This window comes from Mustelus asterias, chromosome 2, assembly GCF_964213995.1.
Source record: "Mustelus asterias chromosome 2, sMusAst1.hap1.1, whole genome shotgun sequence".
In the NCBI taxonomy this organism is placed as follows: Eukaryota; Metazoa; Chordata; class Chondrichthyes; order Carcharhiniformes; family Triakidae; genus Mustelus; species Mustelus asterias.
The window spans coordinates 13,061,066-13,078,889 of record NC_135802.1 but is presented as its reverse complement, the minus strand read 5'-3'; the positions used below and the strand labels follow the sequence as shown (position 1 = coordinate 13,078,889).

Sequence of the window (17,824 nt, the reverse complement as noted above, 5' to 3'; positions counted from 1 at the left end):
GCTCGAGGGGCTAGATGGCCTACTCCTGCTCCTATTTCTTATGTTCTTATGACACTTAGAAAGGACAGGAAGCCACGAAAGGTGGAGGCGTGGCTCTCTTAATTAATGATAGACTGGGGTGACCCAAACTCAGGAAGCCAGGATGGAGAAGCAGTTTGGGTAGAGATGAGAAATGATAAAGGCAGGAAGTCATTTGTCCAACCTATCCAGTAGCAATATGGTATGACGGGGTATAAAGGAAGAAATGATGGGAACCTAGGAATAATCATGGGGGATTTCAAACTACATATAGACTGGAATAATCAGATGGGCAAAGGTAGCCTAGTTGGAGAATCTATAGAAAGTTTTGAGATAATTTCTTAGAACAGCATGCTCTGGAGCCAACCAGAAAGCAAGCTATAGTAATCCTGGTATTATGCAATGAGATAGAATTAATTGATAACCTCATAGTGAAGGTACCCCTAGATAGCAGCAATCATTATATGATTGAATTTTACATTCATTTTGAGGGAGAGAAGAGTGGGTTTAAGACTAGTATCTCAAACATAATTATCTTGCAATTGTGTCTTTGCCTATATATACCGTGTTTGTGAACCTACCTCCACTCACCTGATGAAGGAGCAGTGTCCAAAAGCTCGTGATTCCAAATAAACCTGTTGGACTTTAACCTGGTGTTGTAAGACTTCTTATTGTGCCCACCCCAGTCTATCGCCGGCATCTCCACATCATAACTTAAGGGAAATTAAGAGGGTATGAAAGCAGTGCTAGCTAAAGTGAACTGGCAATTTAGTTCAGTAGAGATACAGAGGCAGATATTTAAGGGGATATTTCCGAATACAGTAAATAGATGCATTCCAATGAGAAAGAAAAATTCCAAGAGGTGGACCTGCAATCCATTGTCAAATAAAAAAATTAAAGATAGTATCACACTTAAAGAAAAACATATAATAGGCAAAGATGGGTGGCAGGTCAGAAAATTGGACTGAATATTTTTAAAAGCAAAGAATTACAAGAAGATTGATAAAGAGGGAAAAATTAGAGTATGAGAGAAAGCTAGCTAGCAATATGGAGACAGATAGTAAGAGTTCCTATAGATATTTAACAAGAAGAGAATTAACTAAGTGAGTGTTGGTCCCATAGGGAGTAAGTGTGCTGAATTAATAATGGAGACTTAAGGAGATGGCAGGTGAATTGAACAGGTATTTTGTATCAGTCTTCACTATAGAGGATACAGATACTGGGGCCTGAACCTTTTTACAATTTATATAATTGATTTGGATGAAGGTAAGTTCGGAAGAGGACATAAGGCAGCTACAAAGTGATATTTGTAGGTTAAGCAGGTGATAAGACCATAAGGAGCAGAATTAGGCCAGTCGGCCCATTGAGTCTACTCCGCCATTCAATCATGGCTGATATTTTTCTCATCCCCATTCTCCTGCCTTTTCCCCATAACTCCTGATCCCCTTATTAATCAAGAACCTATCTGTCTCTGTCTTAAAGACACTCAATGACCTGGCCTCCATAGCCTTCTGCGGCAAAGAGTTCCACAGATTCACCACTCTCTGGCTGAAGAAATTCCTCCTCATCTCTGTTTTAAAGGATCGTCCCTTTAGCCTGTGGTTGTGCCCTCAGGTTCTAGTTTTTCCTACTAATGGAAACATCCTCTCCACGGCCACTCTATCCAGGCCTCGCAGTATCCTGTAAGCTTCAATAAGTTCTGGCAAAACAGCATAATATGGGAAAATGTGAAATTGCCCATTTCAGCATGAAGAATGAAGTATGTTATCTAAATGTTGAGAGGATGCAGAGACGTCCGGTTCCTATTATTTCTTCCTAGTGCATGAATTACAAAAGGCTAGTAAGGCAAGTAATTAGGAAAGCTAACCAGTGTTATTGTTTATTGCAAGGGGAATTGATTACAACATTAGAGAGATTATGCTTCAGTTGTACAAGGCACTGGTGAGGCTACATATGGAATACTGTGTATAGTATTGGTCTCCTTAGTTAAGGAATGATGTAAATGTGTTCGAAGCTGTTCAGAGAAGACTGATAACTAGACTAACACTGGTGCTGCCTTTTTCACTGTATCCCAGTGAGGATACACTGAGGAAGGCAACGGCAAACCACTGCAGTCATTCAAAGCATAATCATGGAGCAATCCAATGGAAGTCCATGGTTACCGATGCCCTCTTAGGGCAGGGCAGCTGAAGGAAGAGGAGGAGGCGAAAGACTGACAGACTTGAAGCTTACAAAATTTACAACATCATTTTGCTTGGGGCAGCACAGTGGTTAGCACTGTTGGCTCACAGCGCCAGGGACCGGGGTTCGAATCCCGGCTTGGGTCACTGTCTGTGTGGAGTTTGCACATTCTCGCCATGTCTGCGTGGGTTTCCTCCCACAGTCCGGAAGGCGTGCTGGTTAGGTGCATTGGCCATGCTAAATTCTCCCTCAGTGTTACCCAAACAGGCACCGGAGTGTGGCGACTAGGGGATTTCCACAGTAACTTCATTGCAGTGTTAATGTAAGCCGATTTGTGACTAACAAACAAACCGTAAACAAGCTTTCCAACTCACCAAACACTTAATTATGATGTTGGCCCTTTAACAAGGAAGAGATCCAAAACAGAGATTGCCAAGGCAATTCCGTAGCACAACAGTATATAGAAACTGTAGTGATCTGAATTGCACTGCCTGAAAGGCTGCTGACTGCAGGTCAAAAAAAAACTTTTCAAAAGGTAATTGGGAAAATTACTTTGGGCAAAAATAGAATTGCAGGGCTATGGGGAAAGGGCAAGGTGTGTGAGATTAATTGGAACATCCTGGGCTGACTGTGAGGAGACAACATAGAGCATTAAGTAGGTAATTTGCCAATTGATGAGCATATCGAGCCTATTTGCTGTTTACCATTTGTCTCTCTCTCTCTTCTACTTTCTTGGGGAGACTGGGATGAATAACGCAGCCAGCAGTGGATGGGGTTAAGGAAGCTGTCACCTGTCTTGGAGCCGCTGAAGGCAGGAAGGCTTGATGGACAGCTGCAGGGTGCCTGGGACGAGCCAAATTCTCCTCTGCCGGGGCTGCGTTTAAAAATAATCCGCTGTTCCTGACTTCTGCAGCGCAGCCTGGGGTGGTTGGGGGAGAGAGAGAGGGCTGCTGCCAGTCCCATCAGCAAAAAAAAAAGCAAATCCCAGGGAGGAAGGCATGAGTTAGACCCGTGGCAGATACAAAATCTTCAGTGTCCCCACTACCTTTTTAAAGTACTGGATTCAAGGTCAGTGCATTTAGGAACTGGGGGGAGGGGGGGGGGGGGAATATCTGTAAACTGCTGCAGTGTAGAATCGGTGCCAAACAGCAAGTGCCTGGCCACTGTATAATAAGCATGCATAGGCTTTCAGAGAATTCTGACTGCATTACTCTCTGTGTGTGTGTGTTTGCAAACTAACCCTAAACAGCTTATCTTCCAATGCTGTATATTTGCAAATGGTGTGTTTAAAAGGCCGGATAAATGGTAAGGGTGGGGGAAGCAAATCGTCTGCATTTTCAGGGAGTGGGTGAGTCTCGAACCTCTATCCAAAGGGCTATATTGAGTGTCGCTGCAGCTGACGAGAGACACTGCAGTCCCTTAAAATAGGCAAATACGCTGCTGTTCCCCTCCAATGAACTAGATATTCACTGCTGCAACTCCCAGTAATAAATATTTCAGAGATGTCTCTGCCCCTTGGGAATAATAGTATTCACCCCCCCCCCCCCCCCCCATTCCACGCATAGCTCCTCTGGGCATTGTGTGGATTTGGAGATACTCAAATATTGAGACAATCTCAAATTCATTTTACAAACAAGAGTTGGGCTCAATAAGTCCGACACACTCATTGGAGTTCAGGAGAATGAGAGTTGCTCTCATTGGGGAAAATGTCAGATTCTGAGGGGTATTCTGGCTGGGTGGGTGCTGAGAGGATGATTCCCATTCCTGGGAATAAAGGGGTCTCCCATTTAAGACGGAGATGGGGAGGAATTTCTTCTCTCGGAGGGCGGTTGGTGTTTGGAAATCTCCACCCCAGAGAGCAGTGAGGGCTGGGTCACTCAGTATACTCAGTCGGTGCAGGCTTGGAGGGCCGAAGGGCCTGTTCCTGTGCTGTAATTTTCTTTGTTCTATATTCAAGACTTTGATTTGATTTATTATTGTCACATGTATTAGTATACAGTGAAAAGTATTGTTTCTTGCGCGCTATACAGACAAAGCATACCGTTCATAGAGAAGCAAAGGAGAGAGTGCAGAATGTAGTCTTACAGTCATAGCTAGGGTGTAGAGAAAGATCAACTTAATGCGAGGTAGGTCCATTCAAATGTCCGACAGCAGCAGGGAAGAAGCTGTTCTTGAGTCGGTTGGTACGTGACCTCAGACTTTTGTATCTTTTTCCCGACGGAAGAAGGTGGAAGAGAGAATGTCTGAGGTGTGTGGGGTCCTTAATTATGCTGGCTGCTCTGCCGAGGCAGCGGGAAGTGTAGACAGAGTCAATGGATGGGAGGCTGGTTTGCGTGATGGATTGGGCTACATTCACGACCTTTTGTAGTCCTTTGCGGTCTTGGGTGAGGAATTGAGACCACAGCCAGAATTCGATCCTATTAAATGGTGGAGCAGACTCGCTGGGTTCAATGACCCACCCGTGTTCCTATTTCTTCTGTTCTTGCGATCAAAAATCACCGATAATCTCTGTGCAAAGGAAACCTCTTCACTTGGACACGTCGATCAAGTTTTCTAAATATTTGAGTTTCAGATGATTTATTTTAGCATCTTTCATGACCTTGCAGTCTCTCCCAAGAGCCTTTGTGTCCACTGCAGTCCTGCTTGAAGCCTAGTTGTTGTCATAATGTAGGACAGCTGCAATCAATGTGTGCACAGCAAGATCCCACAGGCAGCGCTGTCGCAGTGAAGAGATCACTGGTTTATAGCTATTGTTTGAAGGATTAATACTGGCCAGGACAGTTCCCTACCTTTCTTTGGAACAGTGCCATGGGACCCTTTAAACCCACCAGAGATGGAGGCTTTGATTTAATGTCTCATCTCAAACACCTCCAACAGTGCGGCAGCCGCACTCCCTCAGCACTACACTGGCGTGTATGTCTAAACCTTTGTACTTTAGCTTGCTGGGGTGAATCCACTATATTATCTATATGTTCAGATTCCAAATGGCTGCCATTAGTGATGTGTCTGACTGTGGAACCATCCCAGAAGAGACCAGAAAAGCCCCAGATATGAGCTCTGTTAAGTGACACATTAGTGCACTTGCCATTAATGCTCTTGGGCTGGGCAGGGGTGATGTTCCCACTTAGTAACTGTCCAGTTACCCTGCTGCTGAATGTGCAGACACACTGACGCTCCACAAAGGAGCTCACATGAGGAATAGCCATGCAGATGAAGTCACCCAGCGCTGGTGTCACATAACTAATCTGTTTTCCCCCTCGCTCCAGTGGATCCATCCTGGTACAGAATTATTTCCGCTCGCTATGACTCTGTATTTGAGTAGGACATACAGGGACAATGTAAAAGTTGCTCCCCAGTTATTAACTGCAGAGACTTCATTCTCAATTAAAACTACAGGGGACAGGGAAGACTCGAGCTCAAGGCTTGAGGGAAGAGCAGGGAAGTGGGATTAGCTGAGTTGCTCATGAGAGCCGGCATAGATGTGACGGGCTGAATGGCCGTACTATAACCATACTGTGATTCCATAACCACATTCAAACAAAGATCCTTCTTGGATTTTTATGTAGAAGTAAGCTATTCGGCTCATGTCTGCACTGGCTCTCCGAATGTGCAGCTCACCTAGTGCCATTCCCCCGGCTTCTCCCCATCATCCTGCACATTATTTCTTTTCAGATAATCATGTAATTGTGTTTTGTATATCTCAGTTGAACCCACCTCCATTACACTCACAGGCAATGCCCGGATCCTAACCCCCTCGCTGTGTGAAGAGGTTTTTTTGTCATATTGCTTTTGCTTCTTTAGCCAATTATTTTCAATCTGTGCCTTCTTGTTCTTGCTCTTGTCTCAAGTTGGAACAGTTTCACCCCATCTCCAGACCCCTCTTGATTTTGAATCCCTTGATCAAATCCCCTCTCAGCCTCCTTTTTGAGAAGGAAAAGAGTTCCAACTTCTCCAATCTTACTGTGAATTTAAATCAGAGATAGATAGGTTCTTGATTAATTATTGTCACATAGAATCCTACAGTGCAGAAGGAGGCCATTCGGCCTATCAAGTCTGCACCGACCACAATCCCACCCAGGCCCTATCCCCATAACCCCATGCATTTACCCTAGCTAGTCCCCCTGATACTGAGGGGTAATTTTAGCATAGCCAATCCACCTAACCCGCACATCTTTGGACTGTGGGAGGAAACAAGAGCACCCGGAGGAAACCCACTCAGACACGGGGAGAATGTGCAAACTCCACACAGACAGTGACCCAAACCGGGAATCGAATTCGAGTCCCTGATGCTGTGAGGCAGCAGTGCTAATCACTGTGCCACCGTGCTGCCACATGTATTGGGATACAGTGAAAAGTATTGTTTCTTGCGCGCTATACTGTCAAAACATACCGTTCATAGAGGAGAAGGAAAGGGTGCAAAATGTAGTATTACAGTCATAGCTAGGGTTGTAGAGAAAGATCAGCTTAATGTAAGGTAGGTCCATTCAAAAGTCTGATGGCAGCAGAGAAGAAGCTGTTCTTGAGTTGGTTGGTACGTGATCTCAGACTTTTGTCTTCTTCCTGACGGAAGAAGGTGGAAGAGAGAATGTTCAGGGTGCGTGGGGTCCTTGATTATGCTGGCTGCTTTTCCAAGGCAGTGGGAAGTGTAGACGGAGTCAATCGATGGGAGGCTGGTTTGCGTGATGGTTTGGGCTACATTCACGACCTTTTGTAGTTTCTTGCAGTCTTGGACAGAGCAGGAGCCATACCACCCTGTGATACAACCAGAAAGGATGCTTTCTCTGATGCCTTATTGGGAAGGGGATCAAAGATTACGGGGAAAAGGTGGGAGAATGGGGTTAAGAAACTTATGATTGAATGACAGAGCAGACTTGATGAGCCAAATGGCCTAATTCTGCTCCTATATCTTCTAACTGAAGTGCAACATCCCTGGAACCATTCTTGTGAATTTCTCCAAATCCTTCACATTCTCCATAAAAATGGGGCTGCCAGAACTGTACACAATACTTCAGCTGAGATCCAACTAGTATCTTGTGCAAGCTTGTTGTAACCTCCTTGCTCTTGCGCTCTCCAACCCTATTGACAAAACCCAGTGTACTGTATGCTTTATTAATCACTTTCTCAAACTGTCATAAGTTCATAAGATAGAGGAGCAGAATTAGGCCTTTTGACCCATCGAGTCCACTGCGCCATTCGATCATGGCTGATATGCTCCTCATCCCCATTTTCCTGCCTTCTCCCCATAACCCTTCAACCCATTACCAATTAAAAATCTATCTAACTCCTCAAATTTACTCTCTGTCCCAGCATCCACCGTTCTTTGGGGTAGCGAATTCCACAGATTCACAACCCTTTGGGAGAAGCAGTTTCTCCTCAACTCTGTTTTAAATTTGCTACCCCTTATCCTAAGACTGTGACCTCTCGTCCTAGAATGGCCCCACAAGAGGAAGCATCCGCTCCCCGTCTACTTTATCCATACCTTTTATCATCTTGAATACCTCAATATGATCTGTCCTGCCGCCTTTAGTGATTGTATGCACAAATACACCTAGGTTCTGACCCGATTGCATGTCCCTCCACCAGGGCTACATTCGCGGCTGGGTGGCCTTGGCGAGGGGGCATGGGGTGCCCATTGGCACGCTCCAGGGTTTCTGCAATTGATGGGCACCACAAGAGCTGTGGTGCAACATCACCGCCGGGAATGACATTTGGGTTGAGTTAGTTAAGTTTCCTTTGAGGTTTTGATTTGGTTCCACTGTCCCAGCAGAGTGTGTCACCCACTCTCATGTATACTTCATTTATTGACCATTTAATTAAAGGTCCCCTGCTCCTGTTTCCCATTTAAAATTCTTCCCATGTTTCTCCAATCGTGTCACCCAGAATTCCTTCGAAACTTAGAACTTTGGGGATTCGGGGGAGGATTAAAAATCAACTCCTTATTATAAACCCACCTAACTTAAATTTCACCAGTCACATTTTGATTTGATTTTTGATTTGGTTTATTATTGTCACGTGTATTAGTTTACAGTGAAAAAATTGTTTCTTGCGCACACCGTTCATAGAGAAGGAAAGGAGAGGGTGCAGAATGTAGTGTTACAGTCATAGCTAGGGTGTAGAGAAAGATCAACTTAATGCAAGGTAGGTCCACTCAAATGTCTGATGGCAGCAGGAAAGAAGCTGTCCTTGAGTCGGTTGGTACATGACCTCAGACTTTTGTATAATTTTCCCGGTGGAAGAAGGTGGAAGAGAGAATGTCCGGGGTGCGTAGGGTCCTTAATCATGCTGGCTGCTTTGCCGAGGCAGCGGGAAGTGTAGACAGTATCAATGGATGGGAGAACAAAAGAACAAAGAACAAAGAACAATACAGCACAGGAACAGGCCCTTCGGCCCTCCAAGCCCGCGCCGCTCCCCGGTCCAGGATTGAATCCTGAATCCAGGATCCCCACCCAATTTTCCAGCCTATCTACATACCAATATCCTATCCACCGAGCTGTCCCTCACAGCTACGATGCTTTGTTCATTACAACCTATTAACTTACCTCCACCCCCCCATTCCAGACCATGTGATCTCCAGGGAGAGGCGAAAACCCAGAGTGAAAAACCCCAGGGCCAATATGGGGAAAAAAAAATCTGGGAAATTCCTCTCCGACCCCCTGAGGCGATCGAAACGAGTCCAGGAGATCACAATGGCCCCGATCGGAAAATGCTTCCCAACCCTAGTCATTTCCACTTCCACGAACACCATATGAATCCCCTGCCCCCGAGACAGGTTCCCAACTATCCGCAGTCTCACTCTGTACTGGCACCAGCAAGATGATCGTAGAATGAAGCCTTGAAACGAGAAACCAGGAACAATTAGCCCGCGCCGCTCCCTGGTCCAAACTAGATCACTCTTTTGTATCCCTCCATTCCCACTCCGTTCATATAGCTGTCTAGATAAGTCTTAAACGTTCCCAGTGTGTCCGCCTCCACCACCTTGCCCGGCAACACATTCCAGGCCCCCACGACCCTCTGTGTGAAATATGTCCTTCTGATATCTGTGTTAAACCTCCCCCCCTTCACCTTGAACCTATGACCCCTCGTGAACGTCACCACCGACCCGGGGAAAAGCTTCCCACCGTTCACCCTATCTATGCCTTTCATAATTTTATACACCTCTATTAAGTCTCCCCTCATCCTCCGTCTTTCCAAGGAGAACAACCCCAGTTTCCCCAATCTCTCCTCATAACCAAGCCCCTCCATACCAGGCAACATCCTGGTAAACCTCCTCTGTACTCTCTCCAAAGCCTCCACGTCCTTCTGGTAGTGTGGCGACCAGAACTGGACGCAGTATTCCAAATGCGGCCGAACCAACGTTCTATACATCTGCAACATCAGACCCCAACTTTTATACTCTATGCCCCGTCCTATAAAGGCAAGCATGCCATATGCCTTCTTCACCACCTTCTCCACCTGTGACGTCACCTTCAAAGATCTGTGGACTTGCACACCCAGGTCCCTCTGCGTCTCTACACCCTTTATGGTTCTTCCATTTATCGTGTAGCTCCTCCCTACATTATTCCCACCAAAATGCATCACTTCGCATTTATCAGGATTGAACTCCATCTGCCATTTCCTTGCCCAAATTTCCAGCCTATCTATATCCTTCTGTAGCCTCTGACAATGTTCCTCACTATCTGCAAGTCCTGCCAGTTTTGTGTCGTCCGCAAACTTACTGATCACCCCAGACGAGGCTGGTTTGTGTGATGGATTGGGCTACATTCACGACCTTTTGTGGTTTCTTGCAGTCTTGGGCAGAGCGGGAGCCATCCCAAGCTGTGATACAAGCAGAAAGAATGCTTTTTATGGTGCGTCTGGTGAGAGTTGTAGCTGACATGCCAAATTTCCTTGGTCTTCTGAGAAAGTAGAGGCATTGGTGGGCTTTCTTAACTATAGTGTCGGCATGGAGGGACCAGGGCAGGTTGTTGGTGATTTGGACATCTAAAAACTTGAAGCTCTCAACCATTTCTACTTCATCCCCATTGATGTAGACAGGGGCATGTCCTCCCCTACTCTTCCTGAAGTCGATGACTATCTCACCCCAATATGTGTTGGTAAAGATGTATTTTGTAGATTAAAGTGGCTTTTTTAAAATATGGACGTGTATATTATCAAAAAATGAAGATGGGTAAATATTGTATTCTTCAGGCTTTGAAAGGTTCTGTGAAAGATTATTTGTGGCAGCAGTGTTTATTGTGTACATTTTATTTTACTTCGCACTTTCAATCTTATAAACAGACTCGGTGCTTCATAAGGTTGTGAAGCAAACTAGATGTTGAAATAAAGATGATGGTGTTAGGGTTGTTAATCTGACCTTGTGTGTGAGGAGCACATACTCACGGTTATCATTAAGCATTGATTTTATTGTTCATCAGACATACTGATACAAAGCGACTCTCTCTCTCAAAAACCTTCCCTACTATTCAATAACTGATCTACCAAGACTCAAAAATTATTGACTTGACCCAAATTCCATTGCTCAGTTACAGAGCTGCCGTGTACACGACATCCCAGTTTACCCAGAGTAAAGTCTGGAGTGTGATGGAATACTCCCCACTTGCCTGGATGGGTTCAGCTCCAACAACACTCCAGAAGCTCAACACCATCCAGGACAAGGCAGCCCCGGTTGGCCCACCCATCCACAAACATTCACCCCCTCCACCACTGACGAACAGCGGCAGCCTTGTGTACCATCTACAATGCAGAAACTCAGCAAGGTTCCTTAGGCAGCACCTTCCAAACCTGCAACCTCTACCATCTAGAAGGACAAGGGCAGCAGGAACCTGGGGACAACCCTATCGACTTGGAAATATATCTCCGTTCCTTCACTGTCGCTGGGTCAAAATCCTTGACCTCCCTCCCTAACAGCACTGTGGGTGTACCTACACCACATGGACTACAGCAGTTCAAGAAGGCAGCTCACCACCTAATTGCCACCTTCTCAAGGGCAACTGGGGATAGGCAATCAATTTTGGCCTGGCCAGCAACACCCACATCCTACAACATTTAAAAAATGTCTTCTAACCCTTTGATATAATCTCTTTTGTACTCAGGCCTGTTATCAGGCAACACAATGGGCTGATATCTCCACACTGGAGATGTATGGTGGCCTTGATGGTTAATGGACCTTGTGAGGCAACCACTATCCAAGCTCAGCCCAACTTTTTACAACATTTCAACAAAGCTCTGGTTTCTGTGCTTTGGTAGCTCAACCAGCTGAGTACTGGAAGAATGAAAACTGAGGTGGGAAAAAGGCACGCAAGACCATCTGAGGCAGGGTTGCGTCACTCACACATTTACAAGATAGAAGCAAAGAGTTTTTAATGATGGAGTGGATAGGAAGTTGGGAGCTTAGCTCAGGATCATGGTGACCAGTGGTGTTCCACAGGGGTCAGTGTTGGGACCACAACTTTTCACTATATACATTAATGATCTGTAAGATGGAACTGAGGGCATGGTTGCTAAATTTGTGGATGATACAAAGATATGTAGAGGGACAGGTAATGTTGAGGAAGTGGGGAGGCTGCAGAATGACTTGGGCTAGGAGAGTGGGCAAAGAAGTGGCAGATGGAATACAATGTGGGAAAGTGTGAGGTTGTGCACTTTGGAAGGAGGAATGGAGGCAGAGACTATTTTCTAAATGGGGAAAGGCTTCAGAAATGTGAAGCACAAAGGGACTTGGGAGTTATTGTTCAAGATTCTCTTAAGGTTAACGTGCAGGTTCAGTCGGCAGTTAGGAAAGCAAATTCAATGTTAGCATTCATGTCGAGAGGGCTAGAATACAAGAGCTGGGGTGTACTGCTGAGGCTGTGTAAGGCTCCGGTCAGACTCCATTTTGGAGTATTGTGACCAGTTTCGGGTCCCATATCTAAGGAAGGATCATAGAATCCCTACAGTGCAGAAAGAGGCCATCTGCACTGACCACAATCCCACCCAGGCCCTACCCCCATATCGCTACACATTTACCCGCTAATCCCTCTAACCTATGCATCTCAGGACACTAAGGGGCAATTTTAGCATAGCCAATCAACCTAACCCGCACATCTTTGGAGTGTGGGAGGAAACCGGAGCACCCGGAGGAAACCCACGCAGACACGAGGAGAATGTGCAAACTCCACACAGACAGTGACCCAAGCCGGGAATTGAACCCAGGTCCCTGGAGCTGTGAAGCAGCAGTGCTAACCACTGTCCCCTTGGAGGGGGTCCAGAAGAGGTTCACAGAATGATCCCTGGAATGAAGGGTTTGTCACATGAGGAGCAGTTGAGGAGTCTGGGCATATACTCGATGGAGTTTAGAAGAATAAGGAGGGATCTAATTAGAACTTACAGGATACTGAGGGGCCTGGATAGGGTGGGTGTGGGGATGATGTTTCCGCTAGCGGGAGAGACTAGAACTCGAGGGCACAACCTCAGAGTGAAGGGATATTCCTTTAAAAATGAGATGAGGAGGAATTTCTCCAGTTAGAGAGTGGTGAATCTGTGGAACTCATTGGCACAAAGGGCTGTGGAGGCCAGGTCATTGAGTGTCTTTAAGACAGAGATAGATTCTTGATCAATAAGGGGATGAAGGGTTATGGGGAAAAGGCAGGAGAATGGGGATGAGAATATTATCAGCCATGATTGAATGGCGGAGCAGACTCGATGGGCTGAATGGCCTAATTCTGCTCCTATATCTTATGGACACTGATTTGCAAACAGTGTGATTGAGCTGAAGGCAGCGTCCAGAGATGGTGAGGGTAACAAATATCTGGCAGGGCTAAAGGTGATGAGATTTTTCTTCCCAGTGTTTAGCTGGAGAAAGTGGTGACTGCTCAGTATTGACGATACAGACAATGGGGGAATTTTGGTGTTGTCAGTGTCCACTGGGAAGCTGTTGTTGTGTCTTGAGGTGGTGTGACCAAGAGGTAGCATAGAAATGAGGACTGGGCCATGGATGAGATCTTTTAGAAAGTTGAGAAACATTGGAGTAAGAAGGTGTGGTTAACTTAAGACATTGGGATGAACTAGTGCACCACAGTTACAGAGAATGTAGTTCTTCATTTTGCTTGGAGCCATAATGGTGTCACTGGGAGAGACAAAAGGGTGACCTGAGGGATTCGGGTGTAATTGTAGAAGGGATGGGCATGGATCTGAGTGAACAGGATTCTGGAGAAAAGACAAGTTAGAGATAGAACATTCATATAGAGTCATAGAGGTTTACGACATTCAAAACCGGCCCTCTGGCCCAACTTGTCCATACCGCCCCTTTTTTAAACCCCTAAGCTAGTCCCAATTGCCTGCGTTTGGTCCATATCCCTCTACACGCATCTTATCCATGTAACTATCTAAATGCTTTATAAAAGACAAAATTGTACCCGCCTCTACTACTACCTCTGGCAGCTCATTCCAGACACTCACCACCCTCTGTGTGAAAAAATTGCCCCTCTGGACACTTTTGTATCTCTCCCCTCTCATCTTAAACCTATGCCCTCTAGTTTTAGACTCCCCTACCTTTGGGAAAAGATGTTGACTATTTAGCTGATCTGTGCCCCTCATTATTTTATAGACCTCTATAAGATCACCCCTAAGCCTCCAGAAAAAAGTCCCAGTCTATCCAGCCTCTCCTTATGACTCAAACTATCAAGTCCCGGTAGCATCCTAGTAAATTTTTTCTGCACTCTTTCTGGTTTAATAATATCCTTTCTATAATAGGGTGACCAGAACTGTACACAGTATTCCAAGTGTGGCCTTACTGGGATTCCTGAGATTTATTACACATCCCTAACTGCCCTTGAACTAAATGTCTTAATGAGCCATTTTAGAGGGCAGTTAACAGTCAACCACATTGCTGTGGAACTCATAGAATCCCAACAGTGCAGAAGGAGGCCATTCAGCCCGTCACGCCTGCACCAACCACAATGCCACCCAGGCCCTATCCCTGTGTCCCCATGTATTTACCCTTCTAATCCCCCTGACACTAAGGGGCAATCTAGCATAGCTAATCCACCTGACCCACATCTTTGGACTGTGGGAGGAAACCAGAGCACCCGGAGGAAACCCTTGCAGACACGGGGAGAACGTGCAAACTCCACACAGACAGTGATCCAAGCTGGGAATTGAACCCGGGTCCCTGGCGCTGAGAGGCAGCAGTGCTAACCATGGTGCCACCCCGAAGTCACATGCAGGCCAGACCGGGTAAGGACGGCAGATTTCCTTCCCTAAAGGACATTAGTGAACCAGATGTGTTTTTCTTTACAACAATTGATGGTAGCTCCATAGTCACCAATACTGAGACTAGCTTTCACTTCCAGATTTTTATTAATTGAATTTAAATTCCACTAACTGCTGTGGGTGGGGTTTGAACCCATGTCTCCAGGGCATTAGCCTGTTCTAATTATTATTCCAATGCCATTCCCACTACGCCACCAGGACAGGAGAATTAAATTTGTTTTTATTTTTGAGGAGGGGGTGGGGGCGGTGGTTTGCTGGGCAGGGAGGGATGTGAGAGGGGGGTGGGCAGGGGTGTGAAAGGGGGGTGGGCAGGGGTGTGAGGGGTGGACGTGGGGGGGCAAAGGTGTGGGGGGGGCAGGGGTCTGAGGGGGGCAGGGGTGTGAGGGGGTGGTGGACGGGCAGGGGTGTGAGAGGAGGGGGTGGTGGACGGGCAGGGGTGTGAGAGGAGGGGGTGGTAGATGGGCAGGGGTGTGAGAGGAGGTGCGGGGTGGGCAGGGGTGTGAGAGGGGGTGGTGGACGGGCAGGGGTGTGAGGGGGGGTGGTGGACGGGCAGGGGTGTGAGAGGAGGGGGTGGTGGACGGGTAGGGGTGTGAGAGGAGGTGCGGGGTGGGCAGGGGTGTGAGAGGGGGTGGTGGACGGGCAGGGGTGTGAGAGGGGGTGGTGGACGGGCAGGGGTGTGAGAGGGGGTGGTGGACGGGCAGGGGTGTGAGAGGGGGTGGTGGACGGGCAGGGGTGTGAGAGGGGGTGCGGGGTGGGCAGGGGTGTGAGAGGGGGTGGTGGACGGGCAATGGGTGTGAGAGGGGATGCGGGGTGGGCAGGGGTGTGAGAGGGGGTGCGGGACTGGCAGGGGTGTGAGAGGGGGTGTGAGAGGGGGTGGTGGACGGGCAGGGGTGTGAGAGGGGGGTGCGGGACGGGCAGGGGTGTAAGAGGGGGTGGTGGACGGGCGGGGGGTGAGAGGGGGTGGTGGATGGGTGGGGGGTGAGAGGGGGTGGTGGATGGGCAGGGGTGTGAGAGGGGGTGGTGGGTGGGCAGGGGTGTGAGAGGGGGTGGTGGATGGGCAGGGGGGTGAGAGGGGGTGGTGGACGGGCAGGGGGGTGAGAGGGGGTGGTGGACGGGCAGGGGGGTGAGAGGGGGTGGTGGATGGGCAGGGATGATGAGAAGCATGGTGGAAAAGTTGGATTTGGCGAATGTTTTGAAAACAAAATAGTGAGAGCAGAAATATTTAGCGAGAGAATTACAGGACGGTCTGGCTGGAGAGTCTGCCTCTATTCCCTCCTTATTCATGGACCCATTCAGATGTCTCTTAAATGTTGCTAATGTGCCTGCTTCCACCACCTCCTCTGGCAGCGCGTTCCAGGCACCCACCACTCTCTGCGTGAAAAACTTCCCCCGCACATCTCCCTTAAACTTTCCCCCTCTCACCTTGAACCTGTGCCCCCTTGTAACTGACACTTCCACCTTGGGGAAAAGCCTCTGACTATCCACCCCGTCTATGCCTCTCAATTTTGCAGACCTCTATCTTCGTCTCAACCTCCATCTTTCCAGTGAAAACAATCCTAGTTTATTCAACCTCTCCTCATAGCCAACACCCTCGAGACCCAGCAACATCCTGATGAACCTTCTTTGCCCTCTCTCCAAAGCTTCCACGTCCATTTGGTGGTGTGGTGACCAGAACTGCACGCAATACTGCAAATGCGGCCGAACCAAGGTTTTATATAGCTGCAACATGATTTCCCAACTCTTGTACTCAATGCGCCAGCCGATGAAGGCAAGCCTTCTTAATCACTTTGATCATTTGTGTTGCCATTTTTAGGGAACTGTGGACCTATGTGGAATAATGTGTGACTTCCTGTCAAATGAGCAGTCTGGCAGTAAAGAGTTGGCTGTGGGATTGAGGGAAGTGGTGGGAGTGGTTGGGTGGCACCAGGGCACACATGGAAGTATATATCACATAGGGTATACCTTACATAAACTAACCAGTGCAGGCTGAATACCCTGTTTGCTGCGGGTTGTGTTGACAAAGGGCAGCCGTAGATGAGGTGTCGATGGCAGGAGAGTGTTGGCTGAAAGACGTTCTGAATTCCATTGAGATAACACAAATGATGATTGAATGGGCGAGATAGCAGGAGGAACCTGTGAAGTGGATAGATTGAGCCGGTTTGTACTGATTATGGAGTCTAGGGGATAAGGCCTTGGAATTAGAACTAGATCTCGCCGAAATGAACCTTGGAGACTCTTCCTATATGCAAAGAAGGCTAATGTTGGCCTTCATTGCGAGAGGTTTCGAGTACAGGAGCAGGGATGTGTTGGTGCAATTATACAGGGCCTTGGTGTGGCCACACCTAGAGTATTGTGTGCAGTTTTAGTCTCCTTTTCTGAGGAAGGATGTTCTTGCTCTCGAGGGAGTGCAGCGAAGGTTTACCAGGCTGATTCCAAGAATGGCGGGACTGATGTATGAGGAGAGATTGACTAGGTTAGGATTGTTTTCACTGAGTTCAGATGAATGAGGGGGAATCTCATAGCGACTTATAAAATTCTAACAGGACAAGACAGGGTAGATGCAGGGAGGATGTTCCCGATGGTGGGGGGAGTCCAGAACCAGGGGTCACAGTCGGGGTAGACCATTTAGGACGGAGATGAGGAGACATTTCTTCATCCAAAGAGTGGTGAGCCTGTGGAATTCATTACCCAGATGCCTATTCTAACCCCTCTGGGGACATGGGTTCACATCCCACCCGGGAAAACCTCAAATTAATAAAATTTAATTATAATCTATTCTCTCTTTTACGGTCACCTTTTATGGGGAGATAGTGTTGAAGTGGTAATGGAATGAGTAATCCAGAGGGCGACCTAACTCTATCGGGCACTTTTAAATTGCAGAAACTATACACCCTGACAGATCATGCTGCTCATCAGCAGTGTGACACATTATTGTGTGCACTGTGTGAAATGCGCAGGTTTAAAAAGAGAATTCTAAAAAACGTTTGCATTATTGATTGACCTATTTTAGTCACTTTTGACCTGAAATATTATATTTTGTTTGGCGGATTTTCCAATTTGAATCATAGAGGTTTACAGCATGGAAACAAGCCCTTCGGCCCAACTTATCCATGCTGCCCAGTTTTTACATTAAGCTGGTCCCAATTGCCCGCATTTGTCCCATATCCCTCTATACCCATCGTACCCATGTAACTGTCTAAATGGTTTTTAAAAGACAAAATTGTTCCCACCTCTCCTACTACCTCTGGCAGCTTGTTCCAGACACTCACCACCCTCTGTGTGAAAAAACTGCCCCTCTGGACCCTTTTGTATCTCTGCCTTCTAGTTTAGACTCCCCTACCTTTGGGAAAAGATATTGACGATCTAGCTGATCGAT

At 47.1% G+C, this 17,824-nt stretch overlaps 1 protein-coding gene across 1 annotated transcript in view; it reads left to right on the top strand.

Annotated features, from left to right (window-relative positions):
- Nucleotides 1-3,046: 3,046 nt before the first annotated feature.
- Nucleotides 3,047-17,824, top strand: part of hhatlb (hedgehog acyltransferase like, b) — a 64,529-nt gene continuing 49,751 nt past the window's right edge. Inside the window, exon 1 of the mRNA XM_078231552.1 lies at nt 3,047-3,267. The gene's annotated coding sequence lies outside the window, so the exon portion shown is untranslated. The remainder of the gene's footprint in view (nt 3,268-17,824) is intronic.